The sequence below is a fragment of the Arvicanthis niloticus genome, chromosome 5 (genome assembly GCF_011762505.2).
Source record: "Arvicanthis niloticus isolate mArvNil1 chromosome 5, mArvNil1.pat.X, whole genome shotgun sequence".
Lineage (NCBI taxonomy): Eukaryota > Metazoa > Chordata > Mammalia > Rodentia > Muridae > Arvicanthis > Arvicanthis niloticus.
Window position 1 is genome coordinate 96,364,334 of NC_047662.1, and position 12,222 is coordinate 96,376,555.

The 12,222-nt window shown below is 41.7% G+C and overlaps 1 long non-coding RNA gene across 3 annotated transcripts in view; it reads left to right on the forward strand.

The window, feature by feature from the left end:
• The window catches only part of LOC143442454 (uncharacterized), a 59,786-nt gene that overhangs the window by 34,709 nt on the left and 12,855 nt on the right, over positions 1–12,222 (forward strand). For all 3 annotated transcript variants that reach the window (XR_013110688.1, XR_013110687.1, XR_013110689.1), the window contains exon 2: positions 8,845–8,904. This is a non-coding gene — a long non-coding RNA (uncharacterized LOC143442454). The remainder of the gene's footprint in view (positions 1–8,844; positions 8,905–12,222) is intronic.

A 12,222-nucleotide genomic window follows, 5' to 3' on the forward strand; every position in this document is an offset into this window, starting at 1 on the left:
TTTTAGCATGTTTATATTGATACCGTGTCATGTTTAGGCAGCAATATTGGTGAGACTTCATGGTTATAGCTTCTCTGGCATTTCTATGAGACACAATCTGTGTTACGTCACTCAGTGTTATTGTTTTCGGGGATATCTCACTCTGTAGCCCAGGCTTTGCTCAAGTTCCTGATTCCTTTGCCCCAGGCTTCCTAGTTTTTGGACTGCAGATGGTTGCTGTTATGCCTAGCCAGGAATCTTTCTAAGCACACTGGAAAAGCTCAGTCTGTAAACACATGAGAACATTGGGTGTTTTTGTAAGTACAACTGGAACAGCTAAGATGGTTAGGGCTATCCTAACAATGATAGTGAAAACAAGGTAAGATTTTCAGGTCTAACCCTGAACAGGATACTCACGGCAATCTGGTGTCCAATGTGTGATCTGTAGGATAGCATATATCCTGGGATGGTGATGAGTCTAGGCAGAACCCAGTGCATCCATAGACAACAACACCATTTCAATGTCAAAAAGTATGACCACTCTGCAACCTTAGGTCTCTTTGGGGGATAGTTGACAAGTGAGATGATGGAGGCCAACCGATTCTGTTTCTCCTCTCAACAAACACTGTGAATGCTTTTGATTCTTATGACTATTATCATTATTGTAGTTGAAGCCACCAGCCTTTGTTTGTCTGTTTTTTCAGGGATTGAGAGATTAAGCCAGGGCCTCATGCATACCAGAAGAGCCCCCTACCGCTGAGTTACAGCCCCAGTCCTCCACTAGCCTCTTTATTGACCTAACAACTTGGTCTCACTCAGATTCATTTTACACAACCCTGTGCATCTAACCTATCTTCAGATACTAACTACTGAAGTTTCAACAATTTGTTGAGGGTTTAGAAGCATTTACCTCAAAATAGGTAACGTGGATATTAGAAACTGTGTTGGTTGGTCATATTTGGAAGACTCAGGTTCCAATTCTGGAGCATCACTAGCTAGCTCCATGATTAAGCTATCCTTCCTCTAATCTCCTCAAGTTTACACTTTCTGATCTGTGAATAAAAACATCCAACTAAACTAAGAAGTCTTCCAGGATGTTTTTAGAGAGCAACACTGTGATGCTCTGTGGAAATGGTGTAGAGGAGCTTTCTGGAGTTCTAGCTGGAGACAAGGAGTAGAAGTAGGCCTATGGAGACATTTTGGGCATCTCTCCTGTCTTTCCTCTCTGAGATGCCTGGCATCTTTAGAGACAGTTCCCGTATACAGGGAGCAACCATGTGAAGTGTTCCCGGATCAGTTCCTCATTTCAGCAGGTGTGCTAGTTGGACTGATGGCTTCCAGCAGTGGAGGGGAAGTCTGTGGTTTGTTTTTACACTACGGTGTGGGTTCTTGTTAAATTCTCTGTGCTTTACTATATACTTAGAAGCTATCTGATCCAGGCCTGCTGCTAGAAGATTATGTCCGTAAGTCCCACAGAGTTATGCTGCCAATTGTATAGGATTCCAACAGAGTGGTGGGTGTAGACATTTTAACAGTTATTTTTTTTAATGTAAGAATTATGGCATAGAACTATACATAATACTGAAAAAGTATTAGTTTCTTGAGTTTTATATTGTACTTTAGGTAGGTAAGATGTTGACCATCTAGGGATATAGTATGATGGGAGGGAAGGACCTTTTTATTCTACTATTGTCATATCCTGGGAGTCTTTGTTTCAAAGATTAAAAAAAAATGTGTAAGTCTTTCAAGGCAGTTTATAAGATTCTATAAGGAGGATTTCGTAATTGTGTAAGTTGGGGTCTCCCTACTCCCCATAAAATGCAGGTTACTTTATGGTGCTTATTGTGCAATGGGTTTTCATAATGTTGTCTATCAAGCACATGTAGATGAACAGCCAGGCCAGCCTTAGCAATCACACAGTGTGTGCTGACCTTAGCAATCACACAGTGGGTGCTGACCCTTTTAAATGTCAGGTTTCCAAGTCAGGTTCTACTTCTCTGCTTTCAGCCCTCCCTGCTCTGGGATATTCATACAAAGGGACAAAGAGTAGCCTGGCCAATGGCTTGCTTGGATTTCTAAGGGAAGTCAACAGAATAGGATTCGGTCTTGTAGTCATTGAGGACTCAGTCAATGTAGACTCTATTCTCTAAGGGAACTTAAGGGTTGAAAATATTGAGGGTTCTGAAAGGAAGAGGAAAATAATGGAGAAATAACCTTTGTAGGCAGAGTAATGCACTTTATCCTCTCAAATAATTCTGTCCCATGCCTAGGATCTTAACATGGTCACATGGCAAAGAGGAATTAAGACTCTGATCAGCTTACACGGTACAAGAAGGTTACCATGGCCTATGCTGATGGCCCAGCATAGTCATAAGGTCTTTAAAGATGGCAAAAAGAGGCAGAAAAAGCAATGGGATGACAGCTGGGTATTCCAGTGCTGGCTTTGAAGGAAGAAAGGACCATGAGTCAAAAAATGTGGGTGGCCTCTGGAAGCTAGGAAAAGAAAGGAAATGTGCTCTCTCTAAAGCCTCCAGAAAGGAGTGCAGCCCGCTGGCACCCTGATTTTAGTCAAGTCACATCCATGTTGGGGTTTTGATCTATAAAAATGTAAAATAATACATTAGTGCTATTTTAAGCAATTGGATTTGTAGTAATTTGTGGCAGCACAGTAGAAGTCAGGTGCCATTCTGATACAAATGGTAGCAAACACACTACTGCAGCAGTACTATTTTAGTAATTAAGGGACACCCAAGGCTTAGGAGTCAGCAAAGAGCGTCATCAGACAGAATGAAGCAAACTCTGAGGTAGTGGGTTGGCAAAGACAAGAAGCTTAAGCCTTAGGGTTTTGAGGAGAAGGAATGCTGTGTTAGGGAGGAAGGCATCAAGAATCCAGTTCAGGGGCTGACAAGATGTCCCGGTAGGCAAAGATGCTTGCTGCCAAGTCTGAAGACTCGAGTTCAGTCCTCAGGATCCACATGTTGGAAGGAGAGACCTGATTTTCTCAAGCTGTCCTCTGACCTCCCCATACGTGTCATGGCACACATGTACCCATACATATCCATACATTAAATAAATAAATAAATAAATAAATAAATGTTATTAAAAGAACTCTTTAAACAGAAAAAAATCTTAGAAGCAGTTTTAGAGATTTGGGACAGAGGAGTTATTCGCATAGAGATGACACTTGGATGGGAAAGTACACATGGTAACGGAGGGTTTGTAATGGGTTAGGGATACAGAAAGGCTGTGGAAGAATGGGGTGTTTGCACTTATATCCAAGTGCGTTGGCAGGGACAGATGCTGAGAAGTTCTCATCTTAACTTTTCCCACGTGTAAAATAGGGGTACAGAGCATTGGTATTCCTCTGCGGAGTGGAACGAGGCCCATGAGACTTAGTAAAGGTCTCCAGTGAGGTCTTCAGGAATAATGTAATTGTGACTACAGCATTTCAGTAGTATGAGGTCAGTGTCTTGGGCTCAGCCCCATCTAGAACCTGTGGTCAACAGTGGAATATGCTGTTCCCATCAGCGGAGGAACTGTGTCCCACCTGTGAGTATTCGTCATAGTTCTTCAACGTAGAAGTGATGGCCATAGCAGGTGCCAGTGCTCAGTGGTTAGACTATTTGGTAGAGTTGTGGGTATCTGATATATTTCATGGCTTTAAGTTCAAAGTCTTTCCTAATTGCTAAAAGCCATGGGGTGTGGGTGAAAGGGGATCAGGGGACTATAGACCCCAAATCTCTCAATTCTGAAGCATCAAGCATTCCAGAAACCTAAAACACTGAATTCAGTAAAAATGTCTTTGCATTCTGTTTGATTTTGTACACTTTTCAGTTTCTCACAAACCTTTCCTGACAGAGCATTGTAGCATCTGCCAGTGATAGGGCAACCAGAGGGTTTGGCAGCTTGTGGGTGGGAGTTTCAGGGTTTGGGGACTTGGCTGCAGTTAGATTGGGCTGTTGGAGTGGGCGGACGAAACTGTGTATTGATGATGGTCTTTGCTTTTCCTAAATCACAATTGCATCACATGAGAGAGCTGGGTTTATGTTGAGCATTGCAAAAGCCTCCTGGGAAAAGGGCAAAACTGGTTTGAGTGCGTAAGAAATTTATTTATGGCAATCATGGTATCAAACTGAGATGGGAGACTGTTGAGAATCTGGACCATGTTATGGTGGAACAGAAAGAAAGATCCATTTTAGTTTTGTAAGTAAGGAACATATAGTAGAGTCACTTTGTAGTTAGAATGATTTTTTGAGTCTTAGAGTGCTTTTCATAGGGCAGCAGATAGGATATTCTTATTATGCTAATTCAAATAGGGATGGATTCTGGGAAGAAATATCAGTGAGAACAGAAGAAAGCTGAGCAGAAAGCAAGGGGCCAGCTTCCCAGGAGGGGGTGAGAGGCTGTCAAGCATAGCTGGCCAGGTTTCTTGTGACTCATCTGCACTGTGGCACAATATGGCTGACTCTCCTGGAGAAAGGGTCACAGCTCTCTGCAGGTTTAAGGTGACTCACACGTTAGGTCCCTTCTAAGGCTTACCTGGCATGCTGAAATATGGCTTCTTTCTTTCTTTGATTTCACTTTAGTTTTTAACTTGTGGTAGCCTGGTTTCTAGTGACTGTATTAAGTGGTAGAAAGGAAATTGTACCAGTTTTTATTTTCCTGGATAAGATTAGAAAACCGGAGTTAACTCTTCGCTTTTACACGCTGCCCTTTAACATGGATCACTTATGGGAAGGTTCAGAAACACACGTGTGCAATATAGTGTGTTGAGACTTATCTGCTGACAGCTCAGATGGGGTATGTAAAGGAGTTTCCCTCCCACATCCCAGCCTGCCACCCTCTTCCTGTGAAATCTGTTGCTTTCTTTCACGGCATCTTTAATATTTTGAGTCTTAATTGAGGTCCAGCTGACACACAAGAAGCCGCACATGTCGAGAGAGTGCAATTGGATGGATTTGACATAGTATGTACTTGTGAACAACGATGCTCTCCAGTTTCCTGGTGCACTTTATAGTCTGTGTGTCCCTTCCCTCTTTCCCCCAGACTTCCGTGCTGCCTCTCATTACTAGAAATGAGTCCATATTTTCTGGACTTTCATAGAAATTGAAGCACAAAACATGTATCACTCAAAATCTGGCTCATTTCATTTTCTATTCTTAGCTTGAGATCAGTGTTTGCAGTTATGCATATCCATAGCCCATTCCTTTTGACCTGATGTCACTTTACTGAAGTTAAACAGACAGAACTATTGTTTTTGATTAATTCTTACATACAAGGTACCTATTTTGGAAACATAAATTGGGTGCCAACCGTGCACCAGGTTATTTTCCTCTGCACTGTATTATGATTATTATAATTTGAGATTTTAAAGCTTATTTTTATTTTCTGAGTATGAATGCTTTGTCTGAAAGCATGTTTATGTTTGTGTACCACATGTGTGCAGTACCTGTGGAGACCAGGAGAGGGTGTTGGATGTCTTGGGACTGGAGTTACAGATGGTTGTGAGCTACCATGTGGAGACTGAGAACCTGGGTCTTTTGGAAGAGAGTCCAGTGCTCTTAACATCTGAGCCATCTCTCCAGCCCTACTTTATTATATTTAAATCAATTTCCTATGTGTCTCCTGAGTTCACACATGCATTACTTTCCTCACAATCAGCATCCTCCACGGGAGTGGCACATGTTTTAGAACCAGTAAGCCTGTGCCAACATGAAGGCACCCAGAAGCCAGTCCTGGTGGTGTGGGTGGTGTGCATTCTCTGGGTTTGGACAAATATAATGGGATACTCATCTGAGTATCATTTCAATAGACTATTATATAAAATCTTTTTCTGCCCTCAACCTCTCATTCTCTGTGTTTCTATCCTTAACCAGCCTGTAACCACCAACATCCTGATCAATGTCATCTCTCAGCGAATGTGAAATTCTTCCCTTGGTTTATTGCTGGAGGGATCCAGAGAATGAACTAGAGGGAAAGAAAACTGGAGGAAAAGAGAGAGAAGAAGAGGGAAATGGAGAAAGGAGAAGAGTAGGGGAGGAAGAGAAGAGAGGGAGAGAAGGAAGGGCAGGGTAGAGAAGAGAGCAAGCAAGGGAAGGACAGGGGAAGGAGGAAAGAAAGGGAAAACACGGCTTCTCAAACTTATCCTCCTGTTTTCTCTATACTGTAGGCCATGGAGGATGGAGGATTGGAGAGGAATTACTTGGATACACGGGGTAACAGTGACTCACATACTCACCCACCTGCTGGTCTGCAGGTGCCTTTGCCTGGATTTGGTCACCTGGTTCTGCTGATACAATGGCCTCCAACTTCTAATTTGACCTTCTTAGAGAGATTAGGGGAAGGTCTGCCATGACACACGGAGACCCCCTATTGAGCAGGGCATCACTTCATCTTTCCTGGCTGCATACATGGCAGTGTCCACCCATTTTCCCTTCCTCTGTAATAGAAGCCACAGAGATTTGCTTCTGCTACTGTGGGGTGGGAAGGGCAGAGGTGCCTGCCACCAGGGTGTCTCTTCTTTTGGGGAACTGCTCTGTTAAAGTTTTGCCTTCAGAAATCTGCAGTGTAAAGTGGGTTCAAGTCTTAGGGATCAAGAACTCCCCCAGAACTCCTTCACTAAGCTCTACAGTGTCCACTCTGAGCAGGATGCCTAGTTTCTATCTTACAGCCTTTCCTGGCTCTGCATGGAATCGTTTGGGAGTGGCAATGCTTCACCTCCTCAGGGAACTTGGCTTTGTGGAATAGGGTAAAGGCAATGCCCTCACTATGAATAAGGCACTCCAAGAGGTCGGAGGGCTCTAATTATTCTCAGGTGGAGTACAACAAAGGGGTGGGTTGGAAGTATGGTTGTTTTATCCTCTGGGGACCAAGGAAGGTGTCTTACCTCTGTATATGGAGAGTTATTGTGTGGAATTTCATCTGTAAATTCTAATCTCCATCTTGGGACCACAGAGAAGACCTCACCCTGACACACACACACACACACACACACACACACACACACACACACACACACTTGACTGTGTTTGCCCATCTGTTAATGGCCATTCAGTGTTATGGGATGGGATGACTTTTTTGTTTGTTTGCTTTTGTTTTAACCTGTCAATTCCTATTCCTAAAAAGGTCATAGAAAATAATGGCTCATAAAAATAATATCAAGCTCTGTTTGCTTTAGTATTGACTGGTTTCCCAGGAAATACTTGATTGTCCTAGCTAGATGCTGTAAAAGCAGTAAGACTTTATATTTGTATTGTTTGTTATAATAATAACATTTGTATTGTTTGTTATAATAGAGATTTATTCTGTAAATAAAATCACAGCCTTCGTATGTGTTGTGTATAATCAAAGCTCTAGGTCTGATTATATCGGGGAGGGAAGCACTTTGGAGTCAAAATGTTGTGGGCTGCAGTCAGCAGCTATGTGAGGCTGGGAAGTACCTTTCCAACAATACTTCTCACTGGTCTCAGAAACTGTAAGCACTCCATTGAATAGTGTGTGATGCTGAGCCAGAGACAGTATACAGTAGGGTTGGCTGCTTTTGTCCCTTCTATGATATAGATTAATGTTCTACTACAACATGTCAAGATTGGACAGGGGAGGCCAGGACAGGGCATTCTACCAGCTAGAAAAAGCATCTATCAATGGCGTAAGCAGGAAAGAGTTCAAATTCTGAAGATTCAGCAGAAGCCAGCGACTCTAAGGAAGAGACAAGGAGGTACAAGATCAGGAGTTGAGGTCAAAGTAAAGATTAGTGTAGTACAGTACGGCTTGGACTTGAAAGATGAGTTCCCTGCCTCAGGGAAGGAGGATAAAAGACAGGTCCCTACAGCTTCCTTATGACCACAAGTCTCACTCTCTTTATCTCCTTTCTATTGACCTTAGCAGGGATGATGTATAATTGAGTATTGTTGAAAAAAAAAGTATTGTTAGTTGGGTAAGCAAAAAAAAATGTTCTTCGAATTAGTCTTTTTTATGGGGGGGTGGTAAGTGGGATTTAACATGTTTCTGTGATTGTGAATGCCATTGCTACTTTGGTGAAGTATTTACTTATGCCATTGATAGCTTGTTTATAAATCTGTGCATTCTCTGACCATATTGATTCTTTATCAGTTATGTTTACTCTACCTTTTTCCATTTGTGTTTGTCTTTTGCATTTTGATTTTTTTCTGCTTTAAAAACTTCCATAAACTCTAAGATTACTTATCATTATTTTTTTCCCATTGTACATTTTTTTTTGCCCATTACTTTTATATTTAATTGTAGGCATGCTTGGTATCTTGAACTCTGCTTAGCCCCCGAAACTTACTTGTGAGGCCGAGACACATGTATACACAGGCCTCCTTATTGTGTTCTAGTTCCGCGGCGCACTGATTGAAGGTCTGCTCTGATCATGTATGAAACTCATGCGTGCTGAACTCTGGTTATGTGTCGCTTTTACTTACTGATTTCAAGAACGCCAAAGAGATTCTCTCAGTGCTCTGGAGTGTTGAAATGTGAATATTGCGTTTCTGGGTTGAGTATTTACCTATAGCATCTCTTTTAGGCACTCTGGTCATCTCCTGCAAATATAAACTCAGTTTTTTTTTTTTTTAAGGGGTCAAAGTATTACACCGTGGGTGTTGATAAGAAACAATGGATGTTCTGTTTAGTCTCATCAGTGAGGCGAGCGAATTGAAGAGAACACCTGCTTCTGTACCCTTTCTAGAGCTGTTAGTTGCTATCACGCAGCTGCATTTGTTCTTGCAAGTAGCGTAATGTTTGTGCTTCCTGTCCAATGGGCTGGTGGCTGCTAATTCAGCAAATTCGATTTTCCAAGTGAAAAATGTTGCCCTTATACCCAGTTTGTAATTCTTCTATTATCAGCTTCATCCATCACATCAAGGCAAGGGGCCAGAACTGTGAGACTGAACATGATGAAGCCTGGTAAGGATATGTCTTCCTTAATTTCACTAATAGAATTTCTCTTCTCACTTTAACAATGATGTATCTGTCTACACATGAGACTGTATTTAGCCAGCATGCATGTTCAAAATTAAGCTATTTCAGATCTGTGCTTAGAAGTCTAATTTTTCTAGACATTATTTAAAAAGTGACTCCTTTCAGTCAAGCATGCTGATCTCTGGACAAAGATCCTGCCTGCCTCCTGATAACTCACTGTGAATTTTGTAGCTGCTAAGTCATGCTGGTGGCTCGACCTTACAGAAGAATGCTCTAACTAGCTTTTTCAGCTTTTGATCAACATATCCAATCTCTGCCTTCATTTGGATCCTGGGTCTGCCTATTGTAGATGACTCAAAGGAAGCCTTGGTTTATTGCTAGAGAGTAGAGCATCAAAAATTAGTTTCATAAATTTCTTTGAGCAAAGTTCAGGATTTTTTTTTTTCTGCCAGCTCCTGGGTCTTCTGGTATGATAAGCATGGGATGTTTGTCACCTTAAGTCACCAAACTGCTACACTTCCGATTTCATTCAACACAACTAGGAATGCCAACCCCGTTGAGTTAACATGTTCAGCTGAGGCTTGATTCTCAGATACTATGGAAAAAGGAGACTTATTAGAATCAATGGATGTAGACTTGTTGAGGTTACAGGATCAACCATTGAAGGTTTGTGTGAAAACAGGCAGATTTTGTGTTGACTGGGGACCAGACATAGTAAAGAATTCCTGGGCAGGCACCTGGGGATCCAGGGAGAATTAGACACTCATTTCTGGAGTTTTGACATTTCCAGGATTGGTGGAATGGATAGATTTTTGATAGCCTTACCTAAGATAGCAAAGGTTTCTTTAGTAGGTTTAGGACAGGGTGAAAAATAGGCAGTACTTGTTTCCAAAGCCTGGTAACATGGGGATCACAGACTGACTACCCAGAAGGCTGAGTTCCCAGCTTCTGGAGATGTCCCAGTGGCTGGACTTTCAAGCCCCAGTGAAGAGCTACCCAGGAAGAGGGTAAACAAGTAAGAGGAAGGCTGGACACAGTTAAGCTTCTCTTGTTAGTTTAGATCTTGTGTTCTGTTTGCTTCTGGAAAGTGGGGGTTTTCGTTCTCTGCTTTGCTTGTTGGCACCAAGGTAGAAGTTTACTGGGCATCTTGCAACATCATTCGAAGATGATCAGGTGAAGCTGAGAGGTCCGGGTCTTGAATGGTGACAAGTTCCAACAGAGAAACAGTTGAGTAGGGAACCCACAGTTAAGTGCAGGAAATAAGGCTGTGAAGAACGAAGGGATGCAGAGGGTCAACTAGCTCTCAGAATCAGGCAAGATGGCAGGGCAGTAAGAGCTGGGCTTTGCAAAACAGAGGCCTTATTCAGATCTTAATTTTTAAAAGAAAGGAGCAGCATGTATTATATGACATAAATACAAATGTAAACTAAAATTTGTTAACTGGCGGTTTTAATTAATATAGGACAAAAGAAAACCATATTATTAGTATTCCCTGTAAACTTTTCTCAAATTTTAGGTGTATAAGCATGTCTTTATTAAATCTATGTATTTGTCTTAAGATCTCTCTCTCTGTGTATGTGTGTGTGTAAACATATACACTAAAGACTATATATAACAAATCTATTCAGACATATAAATATGGAGAGGAAAAGAGGGGAGGGAAGGGGGAAGATAGATCCTGTTTTTCTGGAAATCAATAGTTTTATACACACACACACACACACACACACACACACACACACATACATATATATTTTTTACAAAATTAGCTTGATTCCCTTCCCAATTGTGTGCTTTTATTTTGGGATTGCTATTTGCAATAAATGACTCAGAAACGGAAGTGAAAAATCAGTTTACAGTTTGACTAGAGATTTTTTTTTTTCCTGCTAGGGTTGTTGTAATTCTTACATAACTTGAGTACAAACCTCTCTGTGTTTATTAGATATCTGCCACTAGGTCTCTGTGTGAAACAGCCACAGCAGCCCCCAACTTCCATGCCTCTGTAATTACATGTGAACTCGTAAGAGCAGCAAGTACAATGATTCATCACCCCAAGGTGCTCTGCTAAAGGCAACATTGTTACAAGGCTATTGTTCCTTGATGAATATATTTATTTTGAGCCTTGGTTAATTTTTTTTTATTTTAAAAATAAGCTCTAGATCCCTATCTGTACTTATTATATAAGAGATGATAAACACTTGAGTACATTTGTCTACTTTTAAGTTATTGCATCTGATAAAAACAAAGGCTACCAAATTCTTAGCAACGTCTCTTTAGATGTGTTGTTATCAACGTTGTCACCATTGTCCCTATCATAATCAGCATCTGGTCAGTGTTGGTAGCTAATTATTTCATTCAAGGACTACCATAAGGTTGATCCAATAACATTTAAATATCATGGACTGAATAACAAGAGTTTTTGATTTTAGAAAAACAGAGAAAAAGGATTAATAGTCAACATGATAGGAGTTCTTAACTTTCTTGTTTTTTCATTTATTTATTTATTCTTTAATCTTTTTTTACAGTCCAAACTTTCTCTCCCTCCTGATTCACCTTCCTACTGTTCTGCATCCTGTATCTCCTCCCCCTCCAAGAGGATGTCCCCCCCCCATCAGACCTCCCCATGCCCTGGGGCCCCCAAGTCTCTGGACGGTTAGGTGCATCTTCTCTGACTGAGTCCAGACCCAGCAGTCCTCTGATGTGTGTGTGTTAGGGGCCTCATATCAGCTGGTATATGCTGTCTGGCTGGTGGCTCTAAGAGATCTCTCAGGGTCTAGGTTAGTTGAAACTGCTGGTCTTCCTATGGGGTCACCCTCCTCCTCAGCTTCTTCCAGCTTTTCCCTAATTTCAAACACAGGGGTCACCAGCTTCTGTCCATTGTTTGGGTGCAAATATCTGCATCTGACTCTTTCAGCTGCTTGTTGGGCCTTTTGAAGGGCAGTCAGGCCCCTGTTTATAAGTACACCATAACATCAGTAATAGTGTCAGGCCTTGGAGCCTCCCTCTGAGCTGGATCTCAATTTGGGCCTGTCACTGGACCTCCTTTTCCTAGGCTCTTATCCATTTTTTTTGTTCCTGCAGTTCTTTCAGACCGGAACAATTCTGGGTCAGAGTTTTTAACTGTGGGATGGCATATGGCCTAATTGTCAAATTTTGTTTGTAAGGGAGTTTGCTTGATTCATTCATTCATCCATCTATCTATCTATCCATCCATCCAGATAGACAGATGGGTCTTCCTGTGTAGCCCTGACTGGCCTGGAACTCACTGTGAAGATCAGACTAGCCTTGAAGTCATAGAGCTTC